Source organism: Mytilus galloprovincialis, chromosome 6, assembly GCF_965363235.1.
Source record: "Mytilus galloprovincialis chromosome 6, xbMytGall1.hap1.1, whole genome shotgun sequence".
In the NCBI taxonomy this organism is placed as follows: Eukaryota; Metazoa; Mollusca; class Bivalvia; order Mytilida; family Mytilidae; genus Mytilus; species Mytilus galloprovincialis.
In genome coordinates this window covers 73,125,597-73,148,456 of record NC_134843.1, presented here as the reverse complement: position 1 = coordinate 73,148,456, position 22,860 = coordinate 73,125,597, and the positions used below count along the sequence as shown (strand labels likewise).

Below are 22,860 nucleotides of genomic sequence, written 5' to 3'. Positions count from 1 at the left end.
TAACCATTTAAGATCCCCATCTGTAACAGTGTGGTGGCCGAGTGGTTAAGGCGTTGGACTTAAGTTCCAATGGACGTATGTCCGCGTGGGTTCGAACCCCACCCGCACTAGTCTTATTTTTATTACACCAAATTGAAATTTTGCCTGAAACTGAGTGAATTGTACGCAAGTGAAGCTCCTTATAATATCGAATAAGCAATGCGATCAAAGTTCCCAAATATAGACCTACAGTTGCTGCTAGAACAGTAAGTAATGCTTTAAATTGTTACCGCAGTATTTTTTCCTAATAGCGCAACTGCAATCAGGAGTAACACTAAAAATGACTAAGCAGATATCATATGCCCTTGCAGTACACTTTTATGAAAAGGAAAAATATTGTATGTAAAATTGCTCCCGTGATGCGAATTGATTTTTTTTTTCTTTCGGTGAAATGATCGTTTATGAGATAATAAACTTTTTTTTCTCTCGCAATTATGAAAATTCTTACAGTAACGGTACTCGGGTTGACAAAACATCAAGTTTCACTTAATTGAATGTTTCAGCATGAAATCAGTTGAATTGCACGGGATTTTCGATGAAAAGGCTGTCTATTTGATTATTTTTCCTTTGCGGTACTTGATCTACACAATTGCGCCTTACAAATGAAATGCGAACATTGTGATAAGTAGCTATAGATTCATGTAACCATTTAAGATCCCCATCTGTAACAGTGTGGTGGCCGAGTGGTTAAGGCGTTGGACTTAAGTTCCAATGGACGTATGTCCGCGTGGGTTCGAACCCCACCCGCACTAGTCTTATTTTTATTACACCAAATTGAAATTTTGCCTGAAACTGAGTGAATTGTACGCAAGTGAAGCTCCTTATAATATCGAATAAGCAATGCGATCAAAGTTCCCAAATATAGACCTACAGTTGCTGCTAGAACAGTAAGTAATGCTTTAAATTGTTACCGCAGTATTTTTTCCTAATAGCGCAACTGCAATCAGGAGTAACACTAAAAATGACTAAGCAGATATCATATGCCCTTGCAGTACACTTTTATGAAAAGGAAAAATATTGTATGTAAAATTGCTCCCGTGATGCGAATTGATTTTTTTTTTCTTTCGGTGAAATGATCGTTTATGAGATAATAAACTTTTTTTTCTCTCGCAATTATGAAAATTCTTACAGTAACGGTACTCGGGTTGACAAAACATCAAGTTTCACTTAATTGAATGTTTCAGCATGAAATCAGTTGAATTGCACGGGATTTTCGATGAAAAGGCTGTCTATTTGATTATTTTTCCTTTGCGGTACTTGATCTACACAATTGCGCCTTACAAATGAAATGCGAACATTGTGATAAGTAGCTATAGATTCATGTAACCATTTAAGATCCCCATCTGTAACAGTGTGGTGGCCGAGTGGTTAAGGCGTTGGACTTAAGTTCCAATGGACGTATGTCCGCGTGGGTTCGAACCCCACCCGCACTAGTCTTATTTTTATTACACCAAATTGAAATTTTGCCTGAAACTGAGTGAATTGTACGCAAGTGAAGCTCCTTATAATATCGAATAAGCAATGCGATCAAAGTTCCCAAATATAGACCTACAGTTGCTGCTAGAACAGTAAGTAATGCTTTAAATTGTTACCGCAGTATTTTTTCCTAATAGCGCAACTGCAATCAGGAGTAACACTAAAAATGACTAAGCAGATATCATATGCCCTTGCAGTACACTTTTATGAAAAGGAAAAATATTGTATGTAAAATTGCTCCCGTGATGCGAATTGATTTTTTTTTTCTTTCGGTGAAATGATCGTTTATGAGATAATAAACTTTTTTTTCTCTCGCAATTATGAAAATTCTTACAGTAACGGTACTCGGGTTGACAAAACATCAAGTTTCACTTAATTGAATGTTTCAGCATGAAATCAGTTGAATTGCACGGGATTTTCGATGAAAAGGCTGTCTATTTGATTATTTTTCCTTTGCGGTACTTGATCTACACAATTGCGCCTTACAAATGAAATGCGAACATTGTGATAAGTAGCTATAGATTCATGTAACCATTTAAGATCCCCATCTGTAACAGTGTGGTGGCCGAGTGGTTAAGGCGTTGGACTTAAGTTCCAATGGACGTATGTCCGCGTGGGTTCGAACCCCACCCGCACTAGTCTTATTTTTATTACACCAAATTGAAATTTTGCCTGAAACTGAGTGAATTGTACGCAAGTGAAGCTCCTTATAATATCGAATAAGCAATGCGATCAAAGTTCCCAAATATAGACCTACAGTTGCTGCTAGAACAGTAAGTAATGCTTTAAATTGTTACCGCAGTATTTTTTCCTAATAGCGCAACTGCAATCAGGAGTAACACTAAAAATGACTAAGCAGATATCATATGCCCTTGCAGTACACTTTTATGAAAAGGAAAAATATTGTATGTAAAATTGCTCCCGTGATGCGAATTGATTTTTTTTTTCTTTCGGTGAAATGATCGTTTATGAGATAATAAACTTTTTTTTCTCTCGCAATTATGAAAATTCTTACAGTAACGGTACTCGGGTTGACAAAACATCAAGTTTCACTTAATTGAATGTTTCAGCATGAAATCAGTTGAATTGCACGGGATTTTCGATGAAAAGGCTGTCTATTTGATTATTTTTCCTTTGCGGTACTTGATCTACACAATTGCGCCTTACAAATGAAATGCGAACATTGTGATAAGTAGCTATAGATTCATGTAACCATTTAAGATCCCCATCTGTAACAGTGTGGTGGCCGAGTGGTTAAGGCGTTGGACTTAAGTTCCAATGGACGTATGTCCGCGTGGGTTCGAACCCCACCCGCACTAGTCTTATTTTTATTACACCAAATTGAAATTTTGCCTGAAACTGAGTGAATTGTACGCAAGTGAAGCTCCTTATAATATCGAATAAGCAATGCGATCAAAGTTCCCAAATATAGACCTACAGTTGCTGCTAGAACAGTAAGTAATGCTTTAAATTGTTACCGCAGTATTTTTTCCTAATAGCGCAACTGCAATCAGGAGTAACACTAAAAATGACTAAGCAGATATCATATGCCCTTGCAGTACACTTTTATGAAAAGGAAAAATATTGTATGTAAAATTGCTCCCGTGATGCGAATTGATTTTTTTTTTTTTTCGGTGAAATGATCGTTTATGAGATAATAAACTTTTTTTTCTCTCGCAATTATGAAAATTCTTACAGTAACGGTACTCGGGTTGACAAAACATCAAGTTTCACTTAATTGAATGTTTCAGCATGAAATCAGTTGAATTGCACGGGATTTTCGATGAAAAGGCTGTCTATTTGATTATTTTTCCTTTGCGGTACTTGATCTACACAATTGCGCCTTACAAATGAAATGCGAACATTGTGATAAGTAGCTATAGATTCATGTAACCATTTAAGATCCCCATCTGTAACAGTGTGGTGGCCGAGTGGTTAAGGCGTTGGACTTAAGTTCCAATGGACGTATGTCCGCGTGGGTTCGAACCCCACCCGCACTAGTCTTATTTTTATTACACCAAATTGAAATTTTGCCTGAAACTGAGTGAATTGTACGCAAGTGAAGCTCCTTATAATATCGAATAAGCAATGCGATCAAAGTTCCCAAATATAGACCTACAGTTGCTGCTAGAACAGTAAGTAATGCTTTAAATTGTTACCGCAGTATTTTTTCCTAATAGCGCAACTGCAATCAGGAGTAACACTAAAAATGACTAAGCAGATATCATATGCCCTTGCAGTACACTTTTATGAAAAGGAAAAATATTGTATGTAAAATTGCTCCCGTGATGCGAATTGATTTTTTTTTTCTTTCGGTGAAATGATCGTTTATGAGATAATAAACTTTTTTTTCTCTCGCAATTATGAAAATTCTTACAGTAACGGTACTCGGGTTGACAAAACATCAAGTTTCACTTAATTGAATGTTTCAGCATGAAATCAGTTGAATTGCACGGGATTTTCGATGAAAAGGCTGTCTATTTGATTATTTTTCCTTTGCGGTACTTGATCTACACAATTGCGCCTTACAAATGAAATGCGAACATTGTGATAAGTAGCTATAGATTCATGTAACCATTTAAGATCCCCATCTGTAACAGTGTGGTGGCCGAGTGGTTAAGGCGTTGGACTTAAGTTCCAATGGACGTATGTCCGCGTGGGTTCGAACCCCACCCGCACTAGTCTTATTTTTATTACACCAAATTGAAATTTTGCCTGAAACTGAGTGAATTGTACGCAAGTGAAGCTCCTTATAATATCGAATAAGCAATGCGATCAAAGTTCCCAAATATAGACCTACAGTTGCTGCTAGAACAGTAAGTAATGCTTTAAATTGTTACCGCAGTATTTTTTCCTAATAGCGCAACTGCAATCAGGAGTAACACTAAAAATGACTAAGCAGATATCATATGCCCTTGCAGTACACTTTTATGAAAAGGAAAAATATTGTATGTAAAATTGCTCCCGTGATGCGAATTGATTTTTTTTTTCTTTCGGTGAAATGATCGTTTATGAGATAATAAACTTTTTTTTCTCTCGCAATTATGAAAATTCTTACAGTAACGGTACTCGGGTTGACAAAACATCAAGTTTCACTTAATTGAATGTTTCAGCATGAAATCAGTTGAATTGCACGGGATTTTCGATGAAAAGGCTGTCTATTTGATTATTTTTCCTTTGCGGTACTTGATCTACACAATTGCGCCTTACAAATGAAATGCGAACATTGTGATAAGTAGCTATAGATTCATGTAACCATTTAAGATCCCCATCTGTAACAGTGTGGTGGCCGAGTGGTTAAGGCGTTGGACTTAAGTTCCAATGGACGTATGTCCGCGTGGGTTCGAACCCCACCCGCACTAGTCTTATTTTTATTACACCAAATTGAAATTTTGCCTGAAACTGAGTGAATTGTACGCAAGTGAAGCTCCTTATAATATCGAATAAGCAATGCGATCAAAGTTCCCAAATATAGACCTACAGTTGCTGCTAGAACAGTAAGTAATGCTTTAAATTGTTACCGCAGTATTTTTTCCTAATAGCGCAACTGCAATCAGGAGTAACACTAAAAATGACTAAGCAGATATCATATGCCCTTGCAGTACACTTTTATGAAAAGGAAAAATATTGTATGTAAAATTGCTCCCGTGATGCGAATTGATTTTTTTTTTCTTTCGGTGAAATGATCGTTTATGAGATAATAAACTTTTTTTTCTCTCGCAATTATGAAAATTCTTACAGTAACGGTACTCGGGTTGACAAAACATCAAGTTTCACTTAATTGAATGTTTCAGCATGAAATCAGTTGAATTGCACGGGATTTTCGATGAAAAGGCTGTCTATTTGATTATTTTTCCTTTGCGGTACTTGATCTACACAATTGCGCCTTACAAATGAAATGCGAACATTGTGATAAGTAGCTATAGATTCATGTAACCATTTAAGATCCCCATCTGTAACAGTGTGGTGGCCGAGTGGTTAAGGCGTTGGACTTAAGTTCCAATGGACGTATGTCCGCGTGGGTTCGAACCCCACCCGCACTAGTCTTATTTTTATTACACCAAATTGAAATTTTGCCTGAAACTGAGTGAATTGTACGCAAGTGAAGCTCCTTATAATATCGAATAAGCAATGCGATCAAAGTTCCCAAATATAGACCTACAGTTGCTGCTAGAACAGTAAGTAATGCTTTAAATTGTTACCGCAGTATTTTTTCCTAATAGCGCAACTGCAATCAGGAGTAACACTAAAAATGACTAAGCAGATATCATATGCCCTTGCAGTACACTTTTATGAAAAGGAAAAATATTGTATGTAAAATTGCTCCCGTGATGCGAATTGATTTTTTTTTTCTTTCGGTGAAATGATCGTTTATGAGATAATAAACTTTTTTTTCTCTCGCAATTATGAAAATTCTTACAGTAACGGTACTCGGGTTGACAAAACATCAAGTTTCACTTAATTGAATGTTTCAGCATGAAATCAGTTGAATTGCACGGGATTTTCGATGAAAAGGCTGTCTATTTGATTATTTTTCCTTTGCGGTACTTGATCTACACAATTGCGCCTTACAAATGAAATGCGAACATTGTGATAAGTAGCTATAGATTCATGTAACCATTTAAGATCCCCATCTGTAACAGTGTGGTGGCCGAGTGGTTAAGGCGTTGGACTTAAGTTCCAATGGACGTATGTCCGCGTGGGTTCGAACCCCACCCGCACTAGTCTTATTTTTATTACACCAAATTGAAATTTTGCCTGAAACTGAGTGAATTGTACGCAAGTGAAGCTCCTTATAATATCGAATAAGCAATGCGATCAAAGTTCCCAAATATAGACCTACAGTTGCTGCTAGAACAGTAAGTAATGCTTTAAATTGTTACCGCAGTATTTTTTCCTAATAGCGCAACTGCAATCAGGAGTAACACTAAAAATGACTAAGCAGATATCATATGCCCTTGCAGTACACTTTTATGAAAAGGAAAAATATTGTATGTAAAATTGCTCCCGTGATGCGAATTGATTTTTTTTTTCTTTCGGTGAAATGATCGTTTATGAGATAATAAACTTTTTTTTCTCTCGCAATTATGAAAATTCTTACAGTAACGGTACTCGGGTTGACAAAACATCAAGTTTCACTTAATTGAATGTTTCAGCATGAAATCAGTTGAATTGCACGGGATTTTCGATGAAAAGGCTGTCTATTTGATTATTTTTCCTTTGCGGTACTTGATCTACACAATTGCGCCTTACAAATGAAATGCGAACATTGTGATAAGTAGCTATAGATTCATGTAACCATTTAAGATCCCCATCTGTAACAGTGTGGTGGCCGAGTGGTTAAGGCGTTGGACTTAAGTTCCAATGGACGTATGTCCGCGTGGGTTCGAACCCCACCCGCACTAGTCTTATTTTTATTACACCAAATTGAAATTTTGCCTGAAACTGAGTGAATTGTACGCAAGTGAAGCTCCTTATAATATCGAATAAGCAATGCGATCAAAGTTCCCAAATATAGACCTACAGTTGCTGCTAGAACAGTAAGTAATGCTTTAAATTGTTACCGCAGTATTTTTTCCTAATAGCGCAACTGCAATCAGGAGTAACACTAAAAATGACTAAGCAGATATCATATGCCCTTGCAGTACACTTTTATGAAAAGGAAAAATATTGTATGTAAAATTGCTCCCGTGATGCGAATTGATTTTTTTTTTCTTTCGGTGAAATGATCGTTTATGAGATAATAAACTTTTTTTTCTCTCGCAATTATGAAAATTCTTACAGTAACGGTACTCGGGTTGACAAAACATCAAGTTTCACTTAATTGAATGTTTCAGCATGAAATCAGTTGAATTGCACGGGATTTTCGATGAAAAGGCTGTCTATTTGATTATTTTTCCTTTGCGGTACTTGATCTACACAATTGCGCCTTACAAATGAAATGCGAACATTGTGATAAGTAGCTATAGATTCATGTAACCATTTAAGATCCCCATCTGTAACAGTGTGGTGGCCGAGTGGTTAAGGCGTTGGACTTAAGTTCCAATGGACGTATGTCCGCGTGGGTTCGAACCCCACCCGCACTAGTCTTATTTTTATTACACCAAATTGAAATTTTGCCTGAAACTGAGTGAATTGTACGCAAGTGAAGCTCCTTATAATATCGAATAAGCAATGCGATCAAAGTTCCCAAATATAGACCTACAGTTGCTGCTAGAACAGTAAGTAATGCTTTAAATTGTTACCGCAGTATTTTTTCCTAATAGCGCAACTGCAATCAGGAGTAACACTAAAAATGACTAAGCAGATATCATATGCCCTTGCAGTACACTTTTATGAAAAGGAAAAATATTGTATGTAAAATTGCTCCCGTGATGCGAATTGATTTTTTTTTTCTTTCGGTGAAATGATCGTTTATGAGATAATAAACTTTTTTTTCTCTCGCAATTATGAAAATTCTTACAGTAACGGTACTCGGGTTGACAAAACATCAAGTTTCACTTAATTGAATGTTTCAGCATGAAATCAGTTGAATTGCACGGGATTTTCGATGAAAAGGCTGTCTATTTGATTATTTTTCCTTTGCGGTACTTGATCTACACAATTGCGCCTTACAAATGAAATGCGAACATTGTGATAAGTAGCTATAGATTCATGTAACCATTTAAGATCCCCATCTGTAACAGTGTGGTGGCCGAGTGGTTAAGGCGTTGGACTTAAGTTCCAATGGACGTATGTCCGCGTGGGTTCGAACCCCACCCGCACTAGTCTTATTTTTATTACACCAAATTGAAATTTTGCCTGAAACTGAGTGAATTGTACGCAAGTGAAGCTCCTTATAATATCGAATAAGCAATGCGATCAAAGTTCCCAAATATAGACCTACAGTTGCTGCTAGAACAGTAAGTAATGCTTTAAATTGTTACCGCAGTATTTTTTCCTAATAGCGCAACTGCAATCAGGAGTAACACTAAAAATGACTAAGCAGATATCATATGCCCTTGCAGTACACTTTTATGAAAAGGAAAAATATTGTATGTAAAATTGCTCCCGTGATGCGAATTGATTTTTTTTTTTTTTCGGTGAAATGATCGTTTATGAGATAATAAACTTTTTTTTCTCTCGCAATTATGAAAATTCTTACAGTAACGGTACTCGGGTTGACAAAACATCAAGTTTCACTTAATTGAATGTTTCAGCATGAAATCAGTTGAATTGCACGGGATTTTCGATGAAAAGGCTGTCTATTTGATTATTTTTCCTTTGCGGTACTTGATCTACACAATTGCGCCTTACAAATGAAATGCGAACATTGTGATAAGTAGCTATAGATTCATGTAACCATTTAAGATCCCCATCTGTAACAGTGTGGTGGCCGAGTGGTTAAGGCGTTGGACTTAAGTTCCAATGGACGTATGTCCGCGTGGGTTCGAACCCCACCCGCACTAGTCTTATTTTTATTACACCAAATTGAAATTTTGCCTGAAACTGAGTGAATTGTACGCAAGTGAAGCTCCTTATAATATCGAATAAGCAATGCGATCAAAGTTCCCAAATATAGACCTACAGTTGCTGCTAGAACAGTAAGTAATGCTTTAAATTGTTACCGCAGTATTTTTTCCTAATAGCGCAACTGCAATCAGGAGTAACACTAAAAATGACTAAGCAGATATCATATGCCCTTGCAGTACACTTTTATGAAAAGGAAAAATATTGTATGTAAAATTGCTCCCGTGATGCGAATTGATTTTTTTTTTCTTTCGGTGAAATGATCGTTTATGAGATAATAAACTTTTTTTTCTCTCGCAATTATGAAAATTCTTACAGTAACGGTACTCGGGTTGACAAAACATCAAGTTTCACTTAATTGAATGTTTCAGCATGAAATCAGTTGAATTGCACGGGATTTTCGATGAAAAGGCTGTCTATTTGATTATTTTTCCTTTGCGGTACTTGATCTACACAATTGCGCCTTACAAATGAAATGCGAACATTGTGATAAGTAGCTATAGATTCATGTAACCATTTAAGATCCCCATCTGTAACAGTGTGGTGGCCGAGTGGTTAAGGCGTTGGACTTAAGTTCCAATGGACGTATGTCCGCGTGGGTTCGAACCCCACCCGCACTAGTCTTATTTTTATTACACCAAATTGAAATTTTGCCTGAAACTGAGTGAATTGTACGCAAGTGAAGCTCCTTATAATATCGAATAAGCAATGCGATCAAAGTTCCCAAATATAGACCTACAGTTGCTGCTAGAACAGTAAGTAATGCTTTAAATTGTTACCGCAGTATTTTTTCCTAATAGCGCAACTGCAATCAGGAGTAACACTAAAAATGACTAAGCAGATATCATATGCCCTTGCAGTACACTTTTATGAAAAGGAAAAATATTGTATGTAAAATTGCTCCCGTGATGCGAATTGATTTTTTTTTTCTTTCGGTGAAATGATCGTTTATGAGATAATAAACTTTTTTTTCTCTCGCAATTATGAAAATTCTTACAGTAACGGTACTCGGGTTGACAAAACATCAAGTTTCACTTAATTGAATGTTTCAGCATGAAATCAGTTGAATTGCACGGGATTTTCGATGAAAAGGCTGTCTATTTGATTATTTTTCCTTTGCGGTACTTGATCTACACAATTGCGCCTTACAAATGAAATGCGAACATTGTGATAAGTAGCTATAGATTCATGTAACCATTTAAGATCCCCATCTGTAACAGTGTGGTGGCCGAGTGGTTAAGGCGTTGGACTTAAGTTCCAATGGACGTATGTCCGCGTGGGTTCGAACCCCACCCGCACTAGTCTTATTTTTATTACACCAAATTGAAATTTTGCCTGAAACTGAGTGAATTGTACGCAAGTGAAGCTCCTTATAATATCGAATAAGCAATGCGATCAAAGTTCCCAAATATAGACCTACAGTTGCTGCTAGAACAGTAAGTAATGCTTTAAATTGTTACCGCAGTATTTTTTCCTAATAGCGCAACTGCAATCAGGAGTAACACTAAAAATGACTAAGCAGATATCATATGCCCTTGCAGTACACTTTTATGAAAAGGAAAAATATTGTATGTAAAATTGCTCCCGTGATGCGAATTGATTTTTTTTTCTTTCGGTGAAATGATCGTTTATGAGATAATAAACTTTTTTTTCTCTCGCAATTATGAAAATTCTTACAGTAACGGTACTCGGGTTGACAAAACATCAAGTTTCACTTAATTGAATGTTTCAGCATGAAATCAGTTGAATTGCACGGGATTTTCGATGAAAAGGCTGTCTATTTGATTATTTTTCCTTTGCGGTACTTGATCTACACAATTGCGCCTTACAAATGAAATGCGAACATTGTGATAAGTAGCTATAGATTCATGTAACCATTTAAGATCCCCATCTGTAACAGTGTGGTGGCCGAGTGGTTAAGGCGTTGGACTTAAGTTCCAATGGACGTATGTCCGCGTGGGTTCGAACCCCACCCGCACTAGTCTTATTTTTATTACACCAAATTGAAATTTTGCCTGAAACTGAGTGAATTGTACGCAAGTGAAGCTCCTTATAATATCGAATAAGCAATGCGATCAAAGTTCCCAAATATAGACCTACAGTTGCTGCTAGAACAGTAAGTAATGCTTTAAATTGTTACCGCAGTATTTTTTCCTAATAGCGCAACTGCAATCAGGAGTAACACTAAAAATGACTAAGCAGATATCATATGCCCTTGCAGTACACTTTTATGAAAAGGAAAAATATTGTATGTAAAATTGCTCCCGTGATGCGAATTGATTTTTTTTTTCTTTCGGTGAAATGATCGTTTATGAGATAATAAACTTTTTTTTCTCTCGCAATTATGAAAATTCTTACAGTAACGGTACTCGGGTTGACAAAACATCAAGTTTCACTTAATTGAATGTTTCAGCATGAAATCAGTTGAATTGCACGGGATTTTCGATGAAAAGGCTGTCTATTTGATTATTTTTCCTTTGCGGTACTTGATCTACACAATTGCGCCTTACAAATGAAATGCGAACATTGTGATAAGTAGCTATAGATTCATGTAACCATTTAAGATCCCCATCTGTAACAGTGTGGTGGCCGAGTGGTTAAGGCGTTGGACTTAAGTTCCAATGGACGTATGTCCGCGTGGGTTCGAACCCCACCCGCACTAGTCTTATTTTTATTACACCAAATTGAAATTTTGCCTGAAACTGAGTGAATTGTACGCAAGTGAAGCTCCTTATAATATCGAATAAGCAATGCGATCAAAGTTCCCAAATATAGACCTACAGTTGCTGCTAGAACAGTAAGTAATGCTTTAAATTGTTACCGCAGTATTTTTTCCTAATAGCGCAACTGCAATCAGGAGTAACACTAAAAATGACTAAGCAGATATCATATGCCCTTGCAGTACACTTTTATGAAAAGGAAAAATATTGTATGTAAAATTGCTCCCGTGATGCGAATTGATTTTTTTTTTCTTTCGGTGAAATGATCGTTTATGAGATAATAAACTTTTTTTTCTCTCGCAATTATGAAAATTCTTACAGTAACGGTACTCGGGTTGACAAAACATCAAGTTTCACTTAATTGAATGTTTCAGCATGAAATCAGTTGAATTGCACGGGATTTTCGATGAAAAGGCTGTCTATTTGATTATTTTTCCTTTGCGGTACTTGATCTACACAATTGCGCCTTACAAATGAAATGCGAACATTGTGATAAGTAGCTATAGATTCATGTAACCATTTAAGATCCCCATCTGTAACAGTGTGGTGGCCGAGTGGTTAAGGCGTTGGACTTAAGTTCCAATGGACGTATGTCCGCGTGGGTTCGAACCCCACCCGCACTAGTCTTATTTTTATTACACCAAATTGAAATTTTGCCTGAAACTGAGTGAATTGTACGCAAGTGAAGCTCCTTATAATATCGAATAAGCAATGCGATCAAAGTTCCCAAATATAGACCTACAGTTGCTGCTAGAACAGTAAGTAATGCTTTAAATTGTTACCGCAGTATTTTTTCCTAATAGCGCAACTGCAATCAGGAGTAACACTAAAAATGACTAAGCAGATATCATATGCCCTTGCAGTACACTTTTATGAAAAGGAAAAATATTGTATGTAAAATTGCTCCCGTGATGCGAATTGATTTTTTTTTTCTTTCGGTGAAATGATCGTTTATGAGATAATAAACTTTTTTTTCTCTCGCAATTATGAAAATTCTTACAGTAACGGTACTCGGGTTGACAAAACATCAAGTTTCACTTAATTGAATGTTTCAGCATGAAATCAGTTGAATTGCACGGGATTTTCGATGAAAAGGCTGTCTATTTGATTATTTTTCCTTTGCGGTATTTGATCTACACAATTGCGCCTTACAAATGAAATGCGAACATTGTGATAAGTAGCTATAGATTCATGTAACCATTTAAGATCCCCATCTGTAACAGTGTGGTGGCCGAGTGGTTAAGGCGTTGGACTTAAGTTCCAATGGACGTATGTCCGCGTGGGTTCGAACCCCACCCGCACTAGTCTTATTTTTATTACACCAAATTGAAATTTTGCCTGAAACTGAGTGAATTGTACGCAAGTGAAGCTCCTTATAATATCGAATAAGCAATGCGATCAAAGTTCCCAAATATAGACCTACAGTTGCTGCTAGAACAGTAAGTAATGCTTTAAATTGTTACCGCAGTATTTTTTCCTAATAGCGCAACTGCAATCAGGAGTAACACTAAAAATGACTAAGCAGATATCATATGCCCTTGCAGTACACTTTTATGAAAAGGAAAAATATTGTATGTAAAATTGCTCCCGTGATGCGAATTGATTTTTTTTTTCTTTCGGTGAAATGATCGTTTATGAGATAATAAACTTTTTTTTCTCTCGCAATTATGAAAATTCTTACAGTAACGGTACTCGGGTTGACAAAACATCAAGTTTCACTTAATTGAATGTTTCAGCATGAAATCAGTTGAATTGCACGGGATTTTCGATGAAAAGGCTGTCTATTTGATTATTTTTCCTTTGCGGTACTTGATCTACACAATTGCGCCTTACAAATGAAATGCGAACATTGTGATAAGTAGCTATAGATTCATGTAACCATTTAAGATCCCCATCTGTAACAGTGTGGTGGCCGAGTGGTTAAGGCGTTGGACTTAAGTTCCAATGGACGTATGTCCGCGTGGGTTCGAACCCCACCCGCACTAGTCTTATTTTTATTACACCAAATTGAAATTTTGCCTGAAACTGAGTGAATTGTACGCAAGTGAAGCTCCTTATAATATCGAATAAGCAATGCGATCAAAGTTCCCAAATATAGACCTACAGTTGCTGCTAGAACAGTAAGTAATGCTTTAAATTGTTACCGCAGTATTTTTTCCTAATAGCGCAACTGCAATCAGGAGTAACACTAAAAATGACTAAGCAGATATCATATGCCCTTGCAGTACACTTTTATGAAAAGGAAAAATATTGTATGTAAAATTGCTCCCGTGATGCGAATTGATTTTTTTTTTCTTTCGGTGAAATGATCGTTTATGAGATAATAAACTTTTTTTTCTCTCGCAATTATGAAAATTCTTACAGTAACGGTACTCGGGTTGACAAAACATCAAGTTTCACTTAATTGAATGTTTCAGCATGAAATCAGTTGAATTGCACGGGATTTTCGATGAAAAGGCTGTCTATTTGATTATTTTTCCTTTGCGGTACTTGATCTACACAATTGCGCCTTACAAATGAAATGCGAACATTGTGATAAGTAGCTATAGATTCATGTAACCATTTAAGATCCCCATCTGTAACAGTGTGGTGGCCGAGTGGTTAAGGCGTTGGACTTAAGTTCCAATGGACGTATGTCCGCGTGGGTTCGAACCCCACCCGCACTAGTCTTATTTTTATTACACCAAATTGAAATTTTGCCTGAAACTGAGTGAATTGTACGCAAGTGAAGCTCCTTATAATATCGAATAAGCAATGCGATCAAAGTTCCCAAATATAGACCTACAGTTGCTGCTAGAACAGTAAGTAATGCTTTAAATTGTTACCGCAGTATTTTTTCCTAATAGCGCAACTGCAATCAGGAGTAACACTAAAAATGACTAAGCAGATATCATATGCCCTTGCAGTACACTTTTATGAAAAGGAAAAATATTGTATGTAAAATTGCTCCCGTGATGCGAATTGATTTTTTTTTTCTTTCGGTGAAATGATCGTTTATGAGATAATAAACTTTTTTTTCTCTCGCAATTATGAAAATTCTTACAGTAACGGTACTCGGGTTGACAAAACATCAAGTTTCACTTAATTGAATGTTTCAGCATGAAATCAGTTGAATTGCACGGGATTTTCGATGAAAAGGCTGTCTATTTGATTATTTTTCCTTTGCGGTATTTGATCTACACAATTGCGCCTTACAAATGAAATGCGAACATTGTGATAAGTAGCTATAGATTCATGTAACCATTTAAGATCCCCATCTGTAACAGTGTGGTGGCCGAGTGGTTAAGGCGTTGGACTTAAGTTCCAATGGACGTATGTCCGCGTGGGTTCGAACCCCACCCGCACTAGTCTTATTTTTATTACACCAAATTGAAATTTTGCCTGAAACTGAGTGAATTGTACGCAAGTGAAGCTCCTTATAATATCGAATAAGCAATGCGATCAAAGTTCCCAAATATAGACCTACAGTTGCTGCTAGAACAGTAAGTAATGCTTTAAATTGTTACCGCAGTATTTTTTCCTAATAGCGCAACTGCAATCAGGAGTAACACTAAAAATGACTAAGCAGATATCATATGCCCTTGCAGTACACTTTTATGAAAAGGAAAAATATTGTATGTAAAATTGCTCCCGTGATGCGAATTGATTTTTTTTTCTTTCGGTGAAATGATCGTTTATGAGATAATAAACTTTTTTTTCTCTCGCAATTATGAAAATTCTTACAGTAACGGTACTCGGGTTGACAAAACATCAAGTTTCACTTAATTGAATGTTTCAGCATGAAATCAGTTGAATTGCACGGGATTTTCGATGAAAAGGCTGTCTATTTGATTATTTTTCCTTTGCGGTACTTGATCTACACAATTGCGCCTTACAAATGAAATGCGAACATTGTGATAAGTAGCTATAGATTCATGTAACCATTTAAGATCCCCATCTGTAACAGTGTGGTGGCCGAGTGGTTAAGGCGTTGGACTTAAGTTCCAATGGACGTATGTCCGCGTGGGTTCGAACCCCACCCGCACTAGTCTTATTTTTATTACACCAAATTGAAATTTTGCCTGAAACTGAGTGAATTGTACGCAAGTGAAGCTCCTTATAATATCGAATAAGCAATGCGATCAAAGTTCCCAAATATAGACCTACAGTTGCTGCTAGAACAGTAAGTAATGCTTTAAATTGTTACCGCAGTATTTTTTCCTAATAGCGCAACTGCAATCAGGAGTAACACTAAAAATGACTAAGCAGATATCATATGCCCTTGCAGTACACTTTTATGAAAAGGAAAAATATTGTATGTAAAATTGCTCCCGTGATGCGAATTGATTTTTTTTTTCTTTCGGTGAAATGATCGTTTATGAGATAATAAACTTTTTTTTCTCTCGCAATTATGAAAATTCTTACAGTAACGGTACTCGGGTTGACAAAACATCAAGTTTCACTTAATTGAATGTTTCAGCATGAAATCAGTTGAATTGCACGGGATTTTCGATGAAAAGGCTGTCTATTTGATTATTTTTCCTTTGCGGTACTTGATCTACACAATTGCGCCTTACAAATGAAATGCGAACATTGTGATAAGTAGCTATAGATTCATGTAACCATTTAAGATCCCCATCTGTAACAGTGTGGTGGCCGAGTGGTTAAGGCGTTGGACTTAAGTTCCAATGGACGTATGTCCGCGTGGGTTCGAACCCCACCCGCACTAGTCTTATTTTTATTACACCAAATTGAAATTTTGCCTGAAACTGAGTGAATTGTACGCAAGTGAAGCTCCTTATAATATCGAATAAGCAATGCGATCAAAGTTCCCAAATATAGACCTACAGTTGCTGCTAGAACAGTAAGTAATGCTTTAAATTGTTACCGCAGTATTTTTTCCTAATAGCGCAACTGCAATCAGGAGTAACACTAAAAATGACTAAGCAGATATCATATGCCCTTGCAGTACACTTTTATGAAAAGGAAAAATATTGTATGTAAAATTGCTCCCGTGATGCGAATTGATTTTTTTTTTCTTTCGGTGAAATGATCGTTTATGAGATAATAAACTTTTTTTTCTCTCGCAATTATGAAAATTCTTACAGTAACGGTACTCGGGTTGACAAAACATCAAGTTTCACTTAATTGAATGTTTCAGCATGAAATCAGTTGAATTGCACGGGATTTTCGATGAAAAGGCTGTCTATTTGATTATTTTTCCTTTGCGGTATTTGATCTACACAATTGCGCCTTACAAATGAAATGCGAACATTGTGATAAGTAGCTATAGATTCATGTAACCATTTAAGATCCCCATCTGTAACAGTGTGGTGGCCGAGTGGTTAAGGCGTTGGACTTAAGTTCCAATGGACGTATGTCCGCGTGGGTTCGAACCCCACCCGCACTAGTCTTATTTTTATTACACCAAATTGAAATTTTGCCTGAAACTGAGTGAATTGTACGCAAGTGAAGCTCCTTATAATATCGAATAAGCAATGCGATCAAAGTTCCCAAATATAGACCTACAGTTGCTGCTAGAACAGTAAGTAATGCTTTAAATTGTTACCGCAGTATTTTTTCCTAATAGCGCAACTGCAATCAGGAGTAACACTAAAAATGACTAAGCAGATATCATATGCCCTTGCAGTACACTTTTATGAAAAGGAAAAATATTGTATGTAAAATTGCTCCCGTGATGCGAATTGATTTTTTTTTCTTTCGGTGAAATGATCGTTTATGAGATAATAAACTTTTTTTTCTCTCGCAATTATGAAAATTCTTACAGTAACGGTACTCGGGTTGACAAAACATCAAGTTTCACTTAATTGAATGTTTCAGCATGAAATCAGTTGAATTGCACGGGATTTTCGATGAAAAGGCTGTCTATTTGATTATTTTTCCTTTGCGGTATTTGATCTACACAATTGCGCCTTACAAATGAAATGCGAACATTGTGATAAGTAGCTATAGATTCATGTAACCATTTAAGATCCCCATCTGTAACAGTGTGGTGGCCGAGTGGTTAAGGCGTTGGACTTAAGTTCCAATGGACGTATGTCCGCGTGGGTTCGAACCCCACCCGCACTAGTCTTATTTTTATTACACCAAATTGAAATTTTGCCTGAAACTGAGTGAATTGTACGCAAGTGAAGCTCCTTATAATATCGAATAAGCAATGCGATCAAAGTTCCCAAATATAGACCTACAGTTGCTGCTAGAACAGTAAGTAATGCTTTAAATTGTTACCGCAGTATTTTTTCCTAATAGCGCAACTGCAATCAGGAGTAACACTAAAAATGACTAAGCAGATATCATATGCCCTTGCAGTACACTTTTATGAAAAGGAAAAATATTGTATGTAAAATTGCTCCCGTGATGCGAATTGATTTTTTTTTTTCTTTCGGTGAAATGATCGTTTATGAGATAATAAACTTTTTTTTCTCTCGCAATTATGAAAATTCTTACAGTAACGGTACTCGGGTTGACAAAACATCAAGTTTCACTTAATTGAATGTTTCAGCATGAAATCAGTTGAATTGCACGGGATTTTCGATGAAAAGGCTGTCTATTTGATTATTTTTCCTTTGCGGTATTTGATCTACACAATTGCGCCTTACAAATGAAATGCGAACATTGTGATAAGTAGCTATAGATTCATGTAACCATTTAAGATCCCCATCTGTAACAGTGTGGTGGCCGAGTGGTTAAGGCGTTGGACTTAAGTTCCAATGGACGTATGTCCGCGTGGGTTCGAACCCCACCCGCACTAGTCTTATTTTTATTACACCAAATTGCAATTTTGCCTGAAACTGAGTGAATTGTACGCAAGTGAAGCTCCTTATAATATCGAATAAGCAATGCGATCAAAGTTCCCAAATATAGACCTACAGTTGCTGCTAGAACAGTAAGTAATGCTTTAAATTGTTACCGCAGTATTTTTTCCTAATAGCGCAACTGCAATCAGGAGTAACACTAAAAATGACTAAGCAGATATCATATGCCCTTGCAGTACACTTTTATGAAAAGGAAAAATATTGTATGTAAAATTGCTCCCGTGATGCGAATTGATTTTTTTTTCTTTCGGTGAAATGATCGTTTATGAGATAATAAACTTTTTTTTCTCTCGCAATTATGAAAATTCTTACAGTAACGGTACTCGGGTTGACAAAACATCAAGTTTCACTTAATTGAATGTTTCAGCATGAAATCAGTTGAATTGCACGGGATTTTCGATGAAAAGGCTGTCTATTTGATTATTTTTCCTTTGCGGTATTTGATCTACACAATTGCGCCTTACAAATGAAATGCGAACATTGTGATAAGTAGCTATAGATTCATGTAACCATTTAAGATCCCCATCTGTAACAGTGTGGTGGCCGAGTGGTTAAGGCGTTGGACTTAAGTTCCAATGGACGTATGTCCGCGTGGGTTCGAACCCCACCCGCACTAGTCTTATTTTTATTACACCAAATTGAAATTTTGCCTGAAACTGAGTGAATTGTACGCAAGTGAAGCTCCTTATAATATCGAATAAGCAATGCAATCAAAGTTCCCAAATATAGATCTACAGTTGCTGCTAGAACAGTAAGTAATGCTTTAAATTGTTACCGCAGTATTTTTTCCTAATAGCGCAACTGCAATCAGGAGTAACACTAAAAATGACTAAGCAGATATCATATGCCCTTGCAGTACACTTTTATGAAAAGGAAAAATATTGTATGTAAAATTGCTCCCGTGATGCGAATTGATTTTTTTTTCTTTCGGTGAAATGATCGTTTATGAGATAATAAACTTTTTTTTCTCTCGCAATTATGAAAATTCTTACAGTAACGGTACTCGGGTTGACAAAACATCAAGTTTCACTTAATTGAATGTTTCAGCATGAAATCAGTTGAATTGCACGGGATTTTCGATGAAAAGGCTGTCTATTTGATTATTTTTCCTTTGCGGTATTTGATCTACACAATTGCGCCTTACAAATGAAATGCGAACATTGTGATAAGTAGCTATAGATTCATGTAACCATTTAAGACCCCCATCTGTAGCTTCTGGTTTTGGATTTGGATAACGAAGACGTGCCTTCTAAACCAGAGAAAAATCTATTAAGTTTGTGTTGTATGACTAACCATCCGTTGATGGTTAGTCAATATTATTCCATAGATTGTTTTAGTAGAACTATTTGTGGCCATATTTTGTGCATTTTTGACACTTATTAAGACTTTCTCACCTCCCTTCACCATGTCTGGTGGAAGGGGGATGGTCGTTCCATTAAAGAGAAAACTGTGTTAGTGGATGTAGGTGATAATCGGAATATAAAAGCTGCCGATGTCATCGCTAATGTGGAAAAAGAAGTTGGTGAGGGAACAGTCCTTGCATGTGTTCCAAAAAGCGGTAATAGTTATGAGCTGACGTTAACTGATAAAGATGCTTTGGACTTGATAGTTGATACAGGTTTCAAGGTGAATGACTCTAATTTTAAACCCAGAGCTATATTTTCGCGTGAAAAAGTTGTCAGTTTTTTTAACGTTTCACATTATGTGCCCGATTCAGAAATACGTGAGAAATTACTGGAGTTTGGTGTAACACTCAAGTCGCCTATTAAGCGGAAAATGCACCCTGGTACGGACGTTGCTAATGGAACACGGTATGTAGTAGTAAGAATTTCCCCTGAACGACAAAGTCTACCATATACTATGAAACTTTCAACTGGCGTGAGTTCATTTGAATATATAAAAGTAATCCATGACGAACAGAAGAGAGTCTGTACCCAGTGTTTTGAGACAAGTCATGTTTATGCAAATTGTCCTGATAACATTTGCTACAAGTGTAAACGCTTCGGACACCTAGCAAGAGCTTGTCAAACCCCGCCGTGTGAAACATGTCATAAAGTGTTATCATACTGTCGGTGTGAGCCGGTTTGGAACAGGGGTAGAAATGAAAATGAAACAACTAATGATGACACAGGAAACGAAACAAATTCTGACATTCCTGAACGTGAAACAAACACTGAACACCAAGAAAATGATGGTATGAACGAGAATGAAGCTGGAGACGAGCATACGGATGGAGCCAATAGTAATGATGGTAACATGGAGCAAGGTGATGATGACGATGATAACACACCGAAAAGTGACGGTGATGATGATGATACCATGGAGGAAAGTGATGCTGACGACGATGTCAAAGATGAACAATTTGATGAAAACGCTAAAATAGACAATGATGTTATAGTTTCCGATGAAAAACAAATGTCTGGTGTTGATAATGATGAACTAGATTTGACGACTGATGATGAACATTCAAACAAACAAGAGACAGTAAATGTTGATAATAAAATGCATAAAAAGGGGGGTCTAGCCCATCAAAATTAGAACCACAGCCAGTTCCTCGTAGATCTAATTTAACTGATACTGTTGGTAAAAATGCAGAAGTTGATGAGTCTAAGGAAGCTGATATTGAAATGACCGACGAGGAATTGGCTGCGAATATGAGTAAAGTTAGGAGGAAACGTTTGGTTACATCTCTAAAATTTTCTTCAGATGAGCTTAAAAAATTTAGGAGGGAACCCAAGAATAAAGAATCAAATTCAAGTTCATAGGTACAAACTTACTTTCTTTCTTACTTTTTGTACTAATGGTTAATTTTGTATCTATTAATGCTAGTGGTTTGAGGGATCAGTCAAAATTCCAAAAGTTTTGTTCTTTTTGTTCGGAAAATTATTATGATGTTATAGCTATCCAAGAAACCTTTTGGTCAGATGATTTAGTTACTAGTTTTGCTAAGTTTTGGAATGGTTAAATATTTTATTCATGTGCAGAAACACATAGACAAGGTGTTGCTTTTTGAGGTTGAACATGAAGTAAATTATATACAAAGTTTTGACGGTAGAATGATGTGTACATATTCAATTACAACAAGATGATAAATTAATAAATATTGTTAATTGTTACGCACCTAATTCTGTTCTTGAGAGAACTACATTTTTCGAAAATTTTAGCGGAAAATTGATAAATACAGAAAATATTATTTTGTTGGGTGATATGAACACATCTATGTCAAAAATTGACAGGTGCGGAAAAACACAACACACAGAAGACAAATCATATAAAACAATAAATCAGTTGTGCGAAAATTTTAATATTTATGATATATGGCGAGCAAGAAATTTAACGTCACGAATATTCTCTTGGCGTCGAGTTGTACAAAATAATTTAATTCAGAGTAAATTGGATTTTATATTTATTCCAAAGTCCTTTTCTGTATTCGTGAAGAACGTTTATTATAAACATAATGCGTTCAGTGATCATTCTTTTGTAAATCTGAATATAGATTTTAGTGAAATTGAAAGAGGCCCGGGTTTATGGATATTCAACAACGATGACGAAGAGTTTGTAAATAAAATAAAAAAAATAATTGAAACCGAAAAACAATGTCCTCTTTATGATGACGAACCGTTGGTTTGGTATGATAATTTAAAATATAAAATAAAACAATTAGCAAAAGTTATTGCGCAAGATAAACCCCGTGCCGAAAAATCGGAATATTTTAAAATTCAAAGAGAATTCGAAAAAATTTCATTAGCCGTAGCTATTTATGAAATTGTTGACTTAAATAAATTTGAGGAAGTTAAATTAAAATTAAAATGTCATGAAGAAAACATTTGTAAAGGCGCAATTTTGCGTTCTAAAGCCCATTAGGCAATAGATGGTGACAAAAATTCTAAGTATGTTTTACAACTTGAAAAATATAAACAAAACTGTAATGTTATAAAAGAATTAAAAATAGTGATAATGATATAGTCACATCTACGGAGGCAATTCTTGATGAAGTTCAAAAATTTTATAAAGATTTATATTCTTGTACATCAATAAACAAAGATAAAGCAAATGAAATTTTAAATTTTATTTCGGAAAAAGTTTCTGAAGATGATATGGAAAATTTAGAAGCGGAATTTAGTTTAAATGACATAAAAGCCGCTTTATTTAGTATGTCTAAAAATAAATCCCCGGGTCCCGATGGACTAACTGTGGAATTTTTTTGTCATTTCTTCCATTCGTTCGGAGATATATTTTTGAAAATTTTTAAAGCCGTTGAAGAAGAAAAACTTATGACAAGATCTATGAGACATGGCATA

General features: G+C 36.1%; 29 non-coding genes across 29 annotated transcripts; all 29 read left to right on the top strand.

Moving 5' to 3' along the window:
* The first annotated feature begins 27 nt into the window (after window positions 1-27).
* Trnal-uaa (transfer RNA leucine (anticodon UAA)) lies at window positions 28-110 on the top strand. The gene has a single exon. It is a non-coding gene; the product is annotated as a tRNA-Leu (tRNA).
* Window positions 111-708: 598 nt separating this feature from the next.
* Window positions 709-791, top strand: Trnal-uaa (transfer RNA leucine (anticodon UAA)). The gene has a single exon. It is a non-coding gene; the product is annotated as a tRNA-Leu (tRNA).
* A 598-nt stretch (window positions 792-1,389) lies between these two features.
* On the top strand, window positions 1,390-1,472 carry Trnal-uaa (transfer RNA leucine (anticodon UAA)). The gene has a single exon. It is a non-coding gene; the product is annotated as a tRNA-Leu (tRNA).
* Window positions 1,473-2,070: 598 nt separating this feature from the next.
* Window positions 2,071-2,153, top strand: Trnal-uaa (transfer RNA leucine (anticodon UAA)). The gene has a single exon. It is a non-coding gene; the product is annotated as a tRNA-Leu (tRNA).
* A 598-nt stretch (window positions 2,154-2,751) lies between these two features.
* Trnal-uaa (transfer RNA leucine (anticodon UAA)) lies at window positions 2,752-2,834 on the top strand. Its single transcript has one exon. It is a non-coding gene; the product is annotated as a tRNA-Leu (tRNA).
* A 598-nt stretch (window positions 2,835-3,432) lies between these two features.
* On the top strand, window positions 3,433-3,515 carry Trnal-uaa (transfer RNA leucine (anticodon UAA)). The gene has a single exon. It is a non-coding gene; the product is annotated as a tRNA-Leu (tRNA).
* A 598-nt stretch (window positions 3,516-4,113) lies between these two features.
* Window positions 4,114-4,196, top strand: Trnal-uaa (transfer RNA leucine (anticodon UAA)). The gene has a single exon. It is a non-coding gene; the product is annotated as a tRNA-Leu (tRNA).
* A 598-nt stretch (window positions 4,197-4,794) lies between these two features.
* Trnal-uaa (transfer RNA leucine (anticodon UAA)) lies at window positions 4,795-4,877 on the top strand. Its single transcript has one exon. It is a non-coding gene; the product is annotated as a tRNA-Leu (tRNA).
* Window positions 4,878-5,475: 598 nt separating this feature from the next.
* Window positions 5,476-5,558, top strand: Trnal-uaa (transfer RNA leucine (anticodon UAA)). The gene has a single exon. It is a non-coding gene; the product is annotated as a tRNA-Leu (tRNA).
* A 598-nt stretch (window positions 5,559-6,156) lies between these two features.
* Window positions 6,157-6,239, top strand: Trnal-uaa (transfer RNA leucine (anticodon UAA)). The gene has a single exon. It is a non-coding gene; the product is annotated as a tRNA-Leu (tRNA).
* A 598-nt stretch (window positions 6,240-6,837) lies between these two features.
* Window positions 6,838-6,920, top strand: Trnal-uaa (transfer RNA leucine (anticodon UAA)). Its single transcript has one exon. It is a non-coding gene; the product is annotated as a tRNA-Leu (tRNA).
* Window positions 6,921-7,518: 598 nt separating this feature from the next.
* On the top strand, window positions 7,519-7,601 carry Trnal-uaa (transfer RNA leucine (anticodon UAA)). Its single transcript has one exon. It is a non-coding gene; the product is annotated as a tRNA-Leu (tRNA).
* A 598-nt stretch (window positions 7,602-8,199) lies between these two features.
* Window positions 8,200-8,282, top strand: Trnal-uaa (transfer RNA leucine (anticodon UAA)). Its single transcript has one exon. It is a non-coding gene; the product is annotated as a tRNA-Leu (tRNA).
* A 598-nt stretch (window positions 8,283-8,880) lies between these two features.
* Trnal-uaa (transfer RNA leucine (anticodon UAA)) lies at window positions 8,881-8,963 on the top strand. Its single transcript has one exon. It is a non-coding gene; the product is annotated as a tRNA-Leu (tRNA).
* Window positions 8,964-9,561: 598 nt separating this feature from the next.
* Trnal-uaa (transfer RNA leucine (anticodon UAA)) lies at window positions 9,562-9,644 on the top strand. The gene has a single exon. It is a non-coding gene; the product is annotated as a tRNA-Leu (tRNA).
* Window positions 9,645-10,242: 598 nt separating this feature from the next.
* Window positions 10,243-10,325, top strand: Trnal-uaa (transfer RNA leucine (anticodon UAA)). The gene has a single exon. It is a non-coding gene; the product is annotated as a tRNA-Leu (tRNA).
* A 597-nt stretch (window positions 10,326-10,922) lies between these two features.
* On the top strand, window positions 10,923-11,005 carry Trnal-uaa (transfer RNA leucine (anticodon UAA)). The gene has a single exon. It is a non-coding gene; the product is annotated as a tRNA-Leu (tRNA).
* Window positions 11,006-11,603: 598 nt separating this feature from the next.
* Window positions 11,604-11,686, top strand: Trnal-uaa (transfer RNA leucine (anticodon UAA)). The gene has a single exon. It is a non-coding gene; the product is annotated as a tRNA-Leu (tRNA).
* Window positions 11,687-12,284: 598 nt separating this feature from the next.
* On the top strand, window positions 12,285-12,367 carry Trnal-uaa (transfer RNA leucine (anticodon UAA)). The gene has a single exon. It is a non-coding gene; the product is annotated as a tRNA-Leu (tRNA).
* A 598-nt stretch (window positions 12,368-12,965) lies between these two features.
* Trnal-uaa (transfer RNA leucine (anticodon UAA)) lies at window positions 12,966-13,048 on the top strand. Its single transcript has one exon. It is a non-coding gene; the product is annotated as a tRNA-Leu (tRNA).
* Window positions 13,049-13,646: 598 nt separating this feature from the next.
* On the top strand, window positions 13,647-13,729 carry Trnal-uaa (transfer RNA leucine (anticodon UAA)). Its single transcript has one exon. It is a non-coding gene; the product is annotated as a tRNA-Leu (tRNA).
* A 598-nt stretch (window positions 13,730-14,327) lies between these two features.
* Window positions 14,328-14,410, top strand: Trnal-uaa (transfer RNA leucine (anticodon UAA)). The gene has a single exon. It is a non-coding gene; the product is annotated as a tRNA-Leu (tRNA).
* A 598-nt stretch (window positions 14,411-15,008) lies between these two features.
* On the top strand, window positions 15,009-15,091 carry Trnal-uaa (transfer RNA leucine (anticodon UAA)). Its single transcript has one exon. It is a non-coding gene; the product is annotated as a tRNA-Leu (tRNA).
* Window positions 15,092-15,688: 597 nt separating this feature from the next.
* On the top strand, window positions 15,689-15,771 carry Trnal-uaa (transfer RNA leucine (anticodon UAA)). Its single transcript has one exon. It is a non-coding gene; the product is annotated as a tRNA-Leu (tRNA).
* A 598-nt stretch (window positions 15,772-16,369) lies between these two features.
* Window positions 16,370-16,452, top strand: Trnal-uaa (transfer RNA leucine (anticodon UAA)). The gene has a single exon. It is a non-coding gene; the product is annotated as a tRNA-Leu (tRNA).
* Window positions 16,453-17,050: 598 nt separating this feature from the next.
* On the top strand, window positions 17,051-17,133 carry Trnal-uaa (transfer RNA leucine (anticodon UAA)). Its single transcript has one exon. It is a non-coding gene; the product is annotated as a tRNA-Leu (tRNA).
* Window positions 17,134-17,730: 597 nt separating this feature from the next.
* Window positions 17,731-17,813, top strand: Trnal-uaa (transfer RNA leucine (anticodon UAA)). Its single transcript has one exon. It is a non-coding gene; the product is annotated as a tRNA-Leu (tRNA).
* A 599-nt stretch (window positions 17,814-18,412) lies between these two features.
* Trnal-uaa (transfer RNA leucine (anticodon UAA)) lies at window positions 18,413-18,495 on the top strand. The gene has a single exon. It is a non-coding gene; the product is annotated as a tRNA-Leu (tRNA).
* A 597-nt stretch (window positions 18,496-19,092) lies between these two features.
* Window positions 19,093-19,175, top strand: Trnal-uaa (transfer RNA leucine (anticodon UAA)). The gene has a single exon. It is a non-coding gene; the product is annotated as a tRNA-Leu (tRNA).
* Window positions 19,176-22,860: the final 3,685 nt, after the last annotated feature.